At 39.4% G+C, this 12940-nt stretch overlaps 1 protein-coding gene and 1 long non-coding RNA gene across 3 annotated transcripts in view; one reads left to right on the top strand and one right to left on the bottom strand.

The window, feature by feature from the left end:
• Positions 1 to 11189, bottom strand: part of LOC107704307 (uncharacterized) — a 25919-nt gene extending 14730 nt beyond the window's left edge. The window contains exon 1 of the long non-coding RNA XR_001635945.1: positions 11056 to 11189. This is a non-coding gene — a long non-coding RNA (uncharacterized LOC107704307). The remainder of the gene's footprint in view (positions 1 to 11055) is intronic.
• LOC107704305 (transcription factor Dp-2-like) overlaps positions 1334 to 12940 on the top strand; it is a 73636-nt gene continuing 62029 nt past the window's right edge. The window contains exon 1 of one of the 2 annotated variants that reach the window (XM_016507192.1): positions 1334 to 1456. The gene's annotated coding sequence lies outside the window, so the exon portion shown is untranslated. Of the gene's footprint in view, positions 1462 to 12940 lie in introns of both variants that reach the window. The other variant, XM_016507194.1, reaches the window with a different exon arrangement.

Here is a 12940-nt window from a genome sequence, read left to right as displayed (position 1 = left end):
TATATATATATATATATTTTTTTTTTTATATATATTTTTTTACATTTTACCTTATTTGTATATTTGTATAGTTGTATTTTATATTTAATCTGTATATCTGTATTTATGTTCTACTGTTAGTGTTATCTGTATGCACCAAGGGTCTGAGAGTAACGCAATTTCAATTCTCTGTGTGTATGTGCTGTACATGTGGAAGAATTGACAATAAAGCAGACTTGACTTGACTTGACTTGAACTGTGAAAAATCGGTGCGTTTCCAAACGTTGTATCTCAAGTTTCCTGCAAGATGTGAAATGTACATTGACAGTGCTGCTGACAGTGTTTTCTTTTCACTGTCATGACATGCGTTTATGGCTGTTTTAACAGAGAGCAGGTGTGGCCCCTGAGTGCCTCGGTGGGCTTGTCATGGCTTCTTTTCTTATCAAGTTCCAATCTGCACAGTTTTGTAGTTCTTGCTTATTCAAATGAGCAACTGCCACTTTGACTTCAATTTTTAATTTTGGTTTTTATATTTTAGTTCTATGTAAACTGCTTTCTATCTATCTATCTATCTGTATAGAGAGTGAGAGAGAGAGAGAGAGAGAGACTTACAAACAGTACAATACTGTATATATCTCAGACTCAGTAAATGTAAAGTCACAAAAGTGTTTCAGCAAGCCCTGGTCTCACTTGATCTCATATATTTCATAAAAGTGTGACCTATAAAACCATATAGGCTTCTGATTCACGTTAATTTGATCTAGGGATATGGCTGTTCAGCAACTAAACTTTTTAGCCACATTTTAGGGATGTAAAGCTGTTGCTGCAACGCCTTCCTTCCAGGCGCTTTGTTATGTGTAATAATGTGCAATATGAGCTTTTGATGTGTTCGGTCGGAACAAAACTTTCCACAGGAAATCGCCCTTCGCTTGTTTCAATAATTGAGTAACTTTTAAATAGTTGTTGAGGTCCACTCTGCAGCCAAACCGGGAAATGGCCTAGCGGAGCTTTTTAATAGTGTCTTTATTGTTTTTCACCAAACATATTTAAAATGTAAATGTCAGATTAATATACGTCGTTACTTCCAGATGGCGAACCGAAGCACCAGCGAAGCACTGCACAACCTCCCATTGTTTTCTTTTGTCTGCGTACACTAATTAAAATCATTACAAAGCCTTTAACTTACTTAATTCCGCTCAAGCACGCAGCCTTTATGCGCTGCGGCACGGCACGCCTGCTTTACGTTTCGCTCAGGACAGCCAATCACCTTCCGTCTGGCGCCTGGCGTCACGGGCAGGTGTGACCAATCAGAGGCGGCGGCTGTCCGCCACCGCCAAGCTTGTGTGCGGAGTTCAGCGGCACTCAGGAAGTGAGCGCAGGGCCGAGCGGTTGCTGCGCTTTCGCTCTCAGACATCCACGAGCTGCTTGTTTTGCACTTTGACAGAGCAGCTCAACCCATTTCGGTCCGACATCCAAGGTAAGGTGCGTCCTGGCGTAACTTATTCAGGATATGTTGCGAATGTGTGTCTAAAAAGATGCTGAACTTGGAGAATATCATTAAGTGCGTTATAGGCATATTTTGACAGCGGCGTTTATTGTTTATGTGTCCAGCAAAGTACGTTTATTGTTCACTTTCGTAATTAGGTTTGAGTAATTAACAGTTAACAAACCCCAAAGCGTTGTCTTTTGATTGCAGCATGTAGTTCGCTGTAAACATTTATGTGAAGAAGTGTAATATCAACAAATAAGAGTTCCGTCCAGATTCGATAACGCCTCACGGCCCTAACGTTATTTACCCCCCTTAAATTGAGTTAATAAGTGATTACGGCGTCATATTCCCTTATTAACAACAGATAATAGCTCAAAAACGCGTGTGAAGTTTTGCAGATTTTTGTAACCGTTACATTTCCGCTGCCCCGAAAACTCGGTTCTGCCGCGAGTATCGTCGCGTTTCGGTGAGAAGTGCTTCATATTCTCCTCGCGTTTTCTTCTAGCATCGTTTCAAATGAAGGTTTTAGGAATAGTCGGGTAGGTTATTGTCGGGTGACTCGTAAAACTTTTGCCTTGAGGCGAAAATGTCACTGAGCATTTTTACCTCAGCTTGCGCGCAGAGTGTTTATATAGCTGTCAGTGTTACATTTTAACGCGTGTTTATATATGAAGCAATCACAGAGAACAACAGCGCGGTGGGTGAGAGTCTTATAAATAACCTCTCAGAGTTTGAAACCACAAAGAAGAGTACCATGGTAAAGTGATGGCTTTTGATGCATGCTGTACTGTGGTGCTGAGTGATTGGCGTAATCATGTGCCAGATTTACAGTTGTGCCATAGTCAATACCGTATTGTACTAAAAATCATGTTATTGATATGGTAAATGTCAAAAAACATACATTTGCCAAGGTATCATGTTTAAAAAAACGTGGTGTTACCACGGTAAAGGTCCGAAAACACAATATGGCAGTATGGTACTTGTGTTGCTTTTCTAAGAATATTTTAATAGCATCATCATATTTAGTTTGTCTGTTGAAATGTTTTGTCTGTGGTTTCTTTCCCTTTTGAGAAGGTCTGTTTTTGTGGTGCATTGCACCGTTTTGTGGAGAAACACCCGAGTCTTGTTATTGAGGCTTGTTCACTAGGTTGTGAAGTAAACATTCAAGGAAATACGCAAGAAGAGGCTTAAACAGAGCTGTGTTTGAGAGTGTGTTTAGTGCGTGGACAAGAAAGCTCTGGGGTGTGAGGTCATGGGGTTTTGTGGGCTTCGTGTACTGAGATTGCAGGCCAGGCTGTGTCAGATTTGAAGCAGACATCTGTTGGTCCCGCACAAACGGTCTGGATATTTAATCCTTCCAGTGGAGAGGAGGAGGAGGAGGAGGGAAATGAGACCCCCAGCCCAGAGCTCGCAGCTTTTGTGACAGGTGTCCCCCTGCTATTCAGCACCTCAAGCAACTTTTCCTGTGTGTGTGTGTGAAGTGGTGGAGGCTTTGTCTGTGTATTTTTCTGTCTGTGGTTGTGTCTCTGCTGGCGTACTGGAGAAAAACTCAGCGTCAGCTAGTTAAGCAGCCGCGCTTCTTGAATGTAAAGTTCAGATGTATTGATCTGTTGACCTGCGCCTGCTTTTTTGTGACGCAGCTGTCACGTGAGAGGCTGCTGCGGTCTGTCTTTGTGTGTTTGTATTTGCACACGCACAAAAGAGAGTGAAAGGACAGAGAAAACACACACCACGGATCCTTTTTGGCGCCATTTCCCAGCTGTCTTGCTTGCTGGTGTGTTCTCCAGTGTCCCCGTAACATGCCCCACGGGACGCGCTCGTACAGTTAGCGCTCCGCCGCCTGCGTGTGTTCACAGAGCGTAGGTGTGTGTTTGTGCATCTCGCTGTGTATGTTGAAGCCTAGTCCTCCTGGGAGACTAAACTTAACCTTCTCCGTTCCTGTTGCAACAGTGCGCTTTCCATTCTAGGAAGCAGGAGATTTAGCGTCAGGATTCTGGATTGCTTAAAGTACGTATTTATTCACAGCAGGTTATTCACACTTTGGATTAAGTCACTTTTTCATGTCAGAATTTATTTTTATATGTAGTTTCATGTGTAGCTTCACTAGTTGCTCATGCAGAGTAAGGCGATGGTTCTCAGTCCTTTTGATTCAAAGGCACCTGTTGAGATGAGATATTTTGGTTATTTCTGTGGTCGCTATGACAAAGATGTATGTTTTCAAACTTTTTTTTTTAAACTGAGAGTATTGATATAAATAAATTATATAAATTAAAGGAATTGTTCACCCAAAAATGAAAATTTGCTGAACATTTCCTCACCTTCAGGCCATCCAAGGAGTAGATGAGTTTGTTTCTTCATCAGAACAGATTTGGAGAAATGTAGCATTACGTCATTTTACGGCTGTCGCGATAACTGCAATATCATAATGCCGCGCTATTGACGAGCCAACCGCAGAGGAATGCAGGAACCGCAGTAACCGTGATATTTGCGTAAGGTTATGCCCTTCTCGTTTTACACTTCGCGTATGTGTACTGAATTTTAAATAAGTTAGTACATAATGTGAAACATGCTAATTTGTACAAAGGCTCCGTAGATTTGCACTTAACAATCCTAAACAGACAGCGAATGAATGAGAGAGAGATCGACTGAGTGCGTGCAATTACTTGCGTCTGTCTTTCAGGCCGAGTCATATTCATGAAAAAACGTTGTCATGTCCAAAGAAAGTGAAACCTCTATCTTAGCATTGCTGGTCAGCTGCGCCTTCTAAAGTGGAGCTCAAAGTTAAAATGATTTGCACCTTGTGGCGTAACAATATAAGTGCACTGACTGACAGCCCGTCTAGAAGGCGCAGGTGAAATATCAACAGAAAGACTCTTGTCCAGTCAGATTCGAGGATCAGAATTAACGGTTATACCTATAGGCTAACAATTAATAGCCCAACGATCTTATTGTCAGGTTTATGTTCTGTTATGTGGACCCTTATTTTGACATTCTCTGTGTACTTCACTTCCTGTTTCAACGCTCTATTTAGTTTCTGTTTCATTGGTTTCTGAATATAACCACGTTACATCGTAACACACACACAGAGAGATTACACACACACACACACACACACACACACACACACACACACATATATATGGCGATAATACCGCACTATTGCAGTGAATGGGTGCCGTCAGAATGAGAGTCCAAACAGCTGATAAAAACATCACAATAATCCACAGCACTCCAGACCATCAGTTAATGTCTTGTGAAGAGAAAAGCTGCGTGTTTGTAAGAAACAAATCGATCATTAAGAAGTTTTTAATTACAAACCATCGCTTACAGCTATAATCCATAATAACGCTTCTTCCAGTGAAAAAGTCTATTCTCTGTTGTCCTCTCACATCAAAATCCACCCACTTATTTGTTTTTAACTGGTTTAGCCAGTTTTTGCTTGTAAATGGTTCTTGATCTGTGTATATTTCTCTCCTGGTTCACTGGAGAAGGCAATATTATGGAAAGAGTATGTTAGTCAGAAGCAACGGTTTGAGTTTAAAAATGTCATAAAGATGGATTTGTTTCTTTCAAACACGCAGCTTTTGGCTTCTCCAGATGTTAACTGATGGACTGGAGTGGTGTGGATTACTTGTGGATTATTGTGGTTTTTATCAGCTGTTTGGACTCAAACATCTCATTTTTTTATATTTTGATGTATTATTGTTATTGTAGCAATTCCTTTTGCCATTACAGTAGTAGGCCTGACAAAAACTGACCTTAGAGGAGGTTTACAGTGATGCTGTGCTGCTATCATTACCTGTTCATAAAACACCAGTGTGTGAAATCTAGCTCTCCGGAGGTGTAGTTGTAGAACACCTGTAGTTCTTTTTTATGTTCAAGAATAGAGACGGTGTTTCGTGGAGGCTAACCTGTGCAGTGAATATAGCGTCACACAGTGTATTTGTGTATGCTTCCTCTTTTCAGTGACCTTACATGACAGCATGAGCCGGGCTGTTTGTATTTCAGACACGCACACACATGCATACGCTTCCTCAGAAGACCAAATGTCACCCTCCTCCTCCTCTTGTCCTCTGCGTAGCCCACGCTAATCAGTTGGGCTATAGTAGCGGAGGCCTCCTGGAGAGCGCAGCTCCTTATAGCTTTGACAGAAGCACTGAAGGGGGATGCCACTCCAAAGGCCTTTAAAGCTTTAGATCTGCAGTGTCAAACTTATTTTGTGCTTGGGACATTAATATCATCTTGCTTAGCCGCTGTGCACCTCTCAGTCCCTATCCCACAATAAATGGTGGATGACCTCGCTGTTGCCATGGAGACGCACTGAGCCGCACAAGTGACAGATGGAGGGGGTTACAGAAAGACGAGGGAGTGGTCTGTCTTCGAGGACACGAAACCCCCACCACACCATTGGAAAGTCCTGCAAAGTGGATCTGTGAAACATGCGGCTTGTGCGGGTGGATTAGAGCTCACCAGCTTCTACCAGCCAGCAGATCTCATAACTGACCTCACTTGAACAGTAAACGACTAATTAAACCAATTTAATACCATCAGCACAACATATTGTGACTTGCACTTTCCCAGTCCTTGAAGAGTGAGGGCTGTTGCAGTCTGGAGTCCAGCCTTGAGCAGGACTGCAGGTCTGGACAGGCATTTGAAGTTTGAAGCCCAAACCCGCCCTGTAAAAGTGGCCTGACCTGACAGGTATTACATTTTAAGACCAAGCCCTTTTTTATTTTCCCTCTGACCAGATCTCAAATGCTCATTATGCTCACAATATAAAACTGTTTAGTGTTTAATGATCACTTATTTTAATTTTAAAGGTGTCATGAACGGCTTTTTTTTAATTATTTTGTACTGTTCACTGAGGTCCACTTATAATGTTATCAAGATTTTTACATAAAAAAACATTGTAATTGAGAAGTAATAGGCTATTTCTGTCCTGTTTTTAACCCCCTCATCAGAACGCTCTTGTTTGAATAGCCGTGGCGGATTATCGACTCAGAAGTAAACGATCACTGCTATGATTGGCTAACAGTTGTGCATGTTTGACAGCCTACATCCTTCATAGATGGACGCTGCTGTGATTTAGGTCAAAAATGCTTAAATACTCAGTACAACACAAACGATCTGTAATAACAGACAAGGCAATAGTGACCACATAATAAAAACAATTACTCACACTTGTGGTGTGACATTACTGTCTGAATCAATATATTCGCACAGCATCGTCTTTTAGTTTCAATCTTTCTTTGTAAACGAATCCGTGATAAAATGCGGATAAAGTGAACAAATGACAGCGTTCTTACTGACGCGATCTGGAACTTCAGTAAAAATAAACTTCATCCACTCTTTCCTAATGTTGGGATCAGAAGGAAAGCGATGCAAAAACGTAGTTTTTTAAGGGGGAAAAAATCTTTACATTTAGGCATTCTCATGCTGAGAAATAGGTGATTAATGTAAGAAGAATTTGTGTGCTCCAGGGAAATTTTTCATGTCATTCTTATTTGACATTCAATATCTCAGGAAATAAATAAGGTAGGAGGAATTTTTTTTTTTGGTGATGTTCCCCAACATGTATGCTGTGTGTGAATCAAATTATGTGGTGATATCATGAAGTAATCAACAGTTACAGCATTTGGAACCAAGGTAGCCTTTTTCTTAGCCCTTGACAGTTTTGAAATGATTGTTTTCTGAGAGACATACACTGAAGTAATGCCTCGCTCAAGTTTAGTCAAAGCGCCAAACAATTGTGCTTGTTTTATTCTACTCTGTGAAAATCGCAGAATCGATCCACACATTGATTTTTCGTCGCACCCCTACCTGCTATTATCATTAACCAGTCTATGAGACTCTTAACAACTGAGATTCAGTACCATTCCATAACAAAAACACATCATCAATATATCGATTCCATAGCACAATATGTTTAAAAAAAAGGGATACAATCTGGATGGTGTATAAATTGTTGTTCAAACATACCACAAAACAAAGATGCAAAACTAGGGGCCATTTTTCGAACCCATGTTAACACCAGAGATCTGTAGATAAAAATCTGATGCAAATACAAAATAATTGTATGGCAGTACCAATTTAGTCAATTCCAACAGACATACAGTACTAAAAACATTATCGGAATGTTGGTCAAGAAAACAATTAAATGGCTTCTAGCCCACCTTGGAATGAAACGTATACAGAGATTCAACATCCATGGCCACTAACCCCCCCGAAGTGTTCGGAAATGTCACGGAATTTTAAACTGATGAGTTCGATAAAATCCATAGTGTCTCTGATATGAGAAGGCAATGATGAGACCAAAGGTTGAAGGAAGAAATTGACAAAGGCTGAGATCGTCTCTGTGAGTGAGCCAGTAGCTCTATTAGCAGCTCTTTTATCAGATAGGTATAGAGCAAGAGTATATAAGGAAGAATGGATTCAGTCTGCCGTGAGTTGGTTCATTAATATGTCACAACACAAAAAAAAAACGAAGCCCCTAATCTTAAAAAATGTTTTGAAAAACCACCGCATGTGGTTTATAAGAGAGCACCTAATCTTCGCAATATTCTGGTTTGAGCGGATTTAACCCCTCCTTCTCATTTTTTAAATAAGGTGCCTTTTGGCAATTATAGATGCGGTAACTGTCAACAATGTAATTTTGCCTATAAAAAAATACAATTTTCAAACATCCCCATACTGCAACATTTTTTTAAATTAGAGGCACTATTTCGCATAAAACTGCTAATGTGATCTACATGTTGCGTTGTCCCTGCGGCCTTTGTTATGTGGGAAAAATTTGCGTTTTTAAAAATTAACGACGTTTAATATATATATATATATATATATGTGTGTGTGTGTGTGTGTGTGTGTGTATGTATGTATATATATATATTAGGGCTGGGCAAAAAAAAATCGATTTTTCGATTAATCGTTTTTTTAAATGACGTCGATTTGATATCGATTCACAAAAGCCGCAAATCGATCTTTTCCGTGAGGACAATAGAAGCAATCAAAACCAACAAAAGAGCAATAATTTACAAGTGCTATATTAGTATATTATTTTAGGGCTGGGCAAAAAAAAATCGATTTTTCGATTAATCGTTTTTTTAAATGACGTCGATTTGATATCGATTCACAAAAGCCGCAAATCGATCTTTTCCGGTATTTATTTCAGCACGCATTTAAAACAAGATCTGATTAACGTGAATCTTATCATTAGTCTTCTCCACTAGATGTCACCCTTATTTACCTTACCTTTATTTATTTTTACAACAGAAAGCCTGTCATTTCTGATTACCAGAAAAATTAAGAACATTTTATAGGGCCCTGTTATTGTTTAAAAAAGGATCCTATACAAAAAAATAATACGTTTAAAATGCAGGCATGTGGTTCTTAATTTCTTTTTATTAATTGGCCATTTGTAAACTGATGTTTACTGTTCATTTTTTAGAAATATTAATAGCATTTGTATTAAAACTATATTCACTGAATATAATAAAAAAATCGAGAATCGAATCGATACCCAGCGCTACATACAAGCAAATGAAGGAGGACAAACGCATTACAAGCAACAAACAAAAAGTGCTTTCAGTATCAGAGAGTGCTTTAAGCTTCTCTTTAGAGCTTCTAATCTAGACCAAGAGCAGTGAGTTACTTTTCTCTTTTTCTGTGCATTACTGCTACACACATACTAAAGCGCGGATGACGCTCGCGGTGTTTTCAGCTTCTGCCGTCTCACTATATGATAATATGAACACGAATGTCATCTCCAGCTGCTCTGAGGGTCATAAGAGCTTGCGAATCGGAATCGAATCGAATCGGGACATCTGAATCGATACCCAGCCCTAATATATTTATATTTATCCTGCACCGTTGGGTCCTGTTGAGTAGCAGATGTTTAGGAACATGATCACTGTGCTTTAGTATGAAACCTGAAGTACAGCAAAACTGTGGTTTGTTGTACTTCATAAACCTCATTCTCTGAATCGATGACCCCATCCCCCTAAACTACCCTAAAACTATTAAAGCCAGCCTGTTTCTTTAGGCCCCCCACTGCTGTGTCAGCCTCAGACTGGATCACCTCTTCCAGGTCAGTGCTTTTTAGTCTATCGATGATAGAGATTGAGAGAAGGAAGAGAGGACAGTGACGAGCAGAGAGAGAAAGGAGGATGAAAGACGGGAGAATCAGAGGTCAGGCTGACAGACGAAGAGCTTGGGGATTTATGGCAGGCCAACTGAGGGATGGAAGAGAATGACAATAGAGAGGAGTCCGGGAGGGTGACTGTGTCTTAAGACCACATGTGCGGATGAGAGTTCACATGTAATGGGAAGAACTGCGTTTTTCTGCTAGTAGAGGTCCACTGAAATCTAGAAATCTAGAAACGAGGCGGCTGATAACCATATAATGCAGATGTAATGCATATACAGTGGGTACGGAAACCGGTTTGTGTTCCTTGATCATATTAATAATAATAATATCACTTTTTTTGTCTCTTAGAAATGCACATTTGATAGTAGCTTGAGTTAGGATGCGGAGGTACATTTTTGTTCATTATCAAAATCAGTAACATCTGTAAAAATTGTAGAAATCTCAGTTTTATATGGTTAAATTTATTCTGACCAAGTTTTTTTTTTAGTTTTAATTAAGCATTGGTCTCCCATAGTAGCATACATTTAAATCATGATAAACACAGTTAAAACCACCAAGGCCGCTGCTGGCCAAATGGGTGCCCTAAGCAGAATTGTATTGTTGTGCCCCCTCCCCAAAATATTATGGAAGTTTAAAAAAAAACACCTACTTTAGGGGTCAAAACAGAACTTTAATAAAATATAAAAGTACATAACTAAATTGTAATTAAATTGTATTATTTACAAATTACAATTGTATCTATGGCTATGATTTTAATAATACAGTTGTCTGATTGATTTTATAGTCTCAAGCATTCAGAAATCACACAAAAGAAAATTAAGCCGTTTTACTTTGATAAAACCAAGGATTAGTTTTTGTAAAGGTTGTCCACATGTCCACATGTTTTTGTTGAAGAAATTATAGAGGCTCGCATTTCTATCGCAAAAAGGTGGCCAAACATGAACGATTAAGTGGATATTTGAATTAAATGTTTGATCAATATTAAACAAGGATTTGATCATCCTGTAAGTGTTACAACCGCAATTACCAGGCCTTTGGCGCCCTTTGCAGACATTTGTAATAATATGTAATGTACATGAATTGTTTATTTTGTATTACACTATGTATTTTAACAGTGTTGTTCAATGAAACCATACGATTATTATGAATTAACCAATCATTATTTTAAAGGTTGTTGTTCGCTTAGGTCTGTTTTTATTACCACAAAAATATTATCTGAATACTTCGTAAATTATTATTTGAAGCGGTATCAAAACCATGGTTAATTTGTGGTTACCACTGCTACAAGTACCATTGCTGCTTCGTAGTAAAATTATGGTTAATTTTCGTAAGGGAACATGGAAACTCTTGAGAGAATATTAAGGCAGATGCGGGGGTGATATTATTACCGACATTAATGAACGTGATTAATGAACATAATTAAGAACGTACCTAAGTGATGCACGGGCTTCATCTTGGGCTTTTTTTCTTTTTCTTATCTCGGCGCCGGATTACTGATGTCTTTTCCCGGGCGTAGTTGTCCATCAGTTATGATCATTTGCAGTCAGCCGCAAACATGAGGCGGGCGCGGATGCGGGAATGGCGCGTCACGTGTGCTTCTTTCGCCTGGGTTCTCCGTAAAACGCATTTTTTATAATTATGTATATATGTTCATGTTTACATTTTTATTTACGTATATGTATATGTTAATATTAATATAGAACAAATTTTTTTTTTTTGAGCAACTGGGAGTTGGTGCCCTAAGCAAACTGCGTACTCTGCGTATAGGGAGCAACGGTACTGAAAACCACATATAGAACCTCAATACCATGGTAAAAATAGAACTATATGGTTTTTAGGTAGCCTATTTGTATGAAAAACAGTAGTCTAAAAACACTGTAAATGCAAACATGCTATAGCTTAATCACAAATACATACTATAATTATATACCACTACTCCTGTAATAAAATTCAATGTGAATATCCCACAATACCATGGTGCAGTGTGTGTTACTACAGAAAATCCATGGTAAATGATGGCGATGTGTAGATTGAAAAGCCTTCTGACTGTCTCGTTGCACACGGTGTTTCTCCTGTTTGGCTCTAAACTAGTTTAAATCACAGAGTCAGTTGTGTTCATCGCTGAATTCAAGTGCTTCACACTGGATCTCACAGCGCTGTTTAGTGTCTCGTGACCGAGTAAACGCGTCTGCTCTAGTGAGCTTGTGCCGCGCGCCAGTTTGAACTTTGATCCGAGCGGATAAACGGTCCGAGTGGCGCGATTCAAATGAAAATTACATCGCGATAATTATCGTTATCGAATTATCGCCCAGCCCTATATATGCTGTAGATTTATATACTGCCCATGCAAAACTTGCCACTGTGATGGTAGGGTGTTATAGGTGTTGCTACGGGTTCTTAAAATTATCTGATTGTTCAGCCTGGTCATAGATTATTGCTAAGTAAAAGGACCCTAACAGTGACAGTAAGAATTTTCTACTCAGAATGCAATAGATATTTGTGTTTTGTGTGGCATTTGTGTGCTTTATCAATGTGGATTTTGCATTCACCCAGTGAGCAGCTCGACACCGCAGAGCAATGATGCATATGCATGTTTACATTTAAATGCCGCCTCATCTGTGTAGTGCTTTCAAAGCATCACGCTGCCCTGCACATAACCGTTTTGCTGCTGCACGTTCAAGCATGTGGAAACCACAACATGACTGTGCAGAAAACAGCACAACAATGCAGAAAGTTCCGTTACATAGGACTAGAGTCATTTGACTGATAGTTTGGGTGAATACCTAATCCACCTAGTAATCAAAGCTTGTAAAATATCAACATGAAGCAATTACAATGCCATTTTCAAACATGTGTAAATGCTGATACATCTGATTATGGGTTTGATGGAATTGTGCTGCACTGAGAACTTGACACTTACATTTTCAAGGAAATGTAGTTGGTACTGGTGGTTGCCAGGGCTGTGCAGTTGCTAAAGTGATCTGTGTAGTTTTTAAGATAGGCCTATTGGTAAATAGTTGTATTTTGTTTTCTAGGTGGCTGTTTATTGTCCCAAGTCAAAGAAGCCCATCTTAAAGGGTTAGTTCATCTCAAAATGAAAATTAGGCTGCGTTTCACTCACCCCCGATGCATCCTAGGTGTATATGACTTTCTTCTTTCAGACGAATCCAGTCGGAGTTATATTAAAAATGGCCTTTGATCTTTCAAGCTCTATCGTTGTACTCAGCGGGTGTTGCATTACTTCGGTTCAAAAGACGTGAAATAAAAAGCACCCTTCCACAAAAAAAGTGTCTCACACAGCTCCGGGGGGTGAACAAAGGCCTCCTGTA

Source organism: Sinocyclocheilus anshuiensis, unplaced genomic scaffold, assembly GCF_001515605.1.
Source record: "Sinocyclocheilus anshuiensis isolate Anshui unplaced genomic scaffold, SAMN03320099.WGS_v1.1 scaffold1493, whole genome shotgun sequence".
NCBI lineage: Eukaryota > Metazoa > Chordata > Actinopteri > Cypriniformes > Cyprinidae > Sinocyclocheilus > Sinocyclocheilus anshuiensis.
This window is presented reverse-complemented; position numbering and strand designations above follow the sequence as displayed.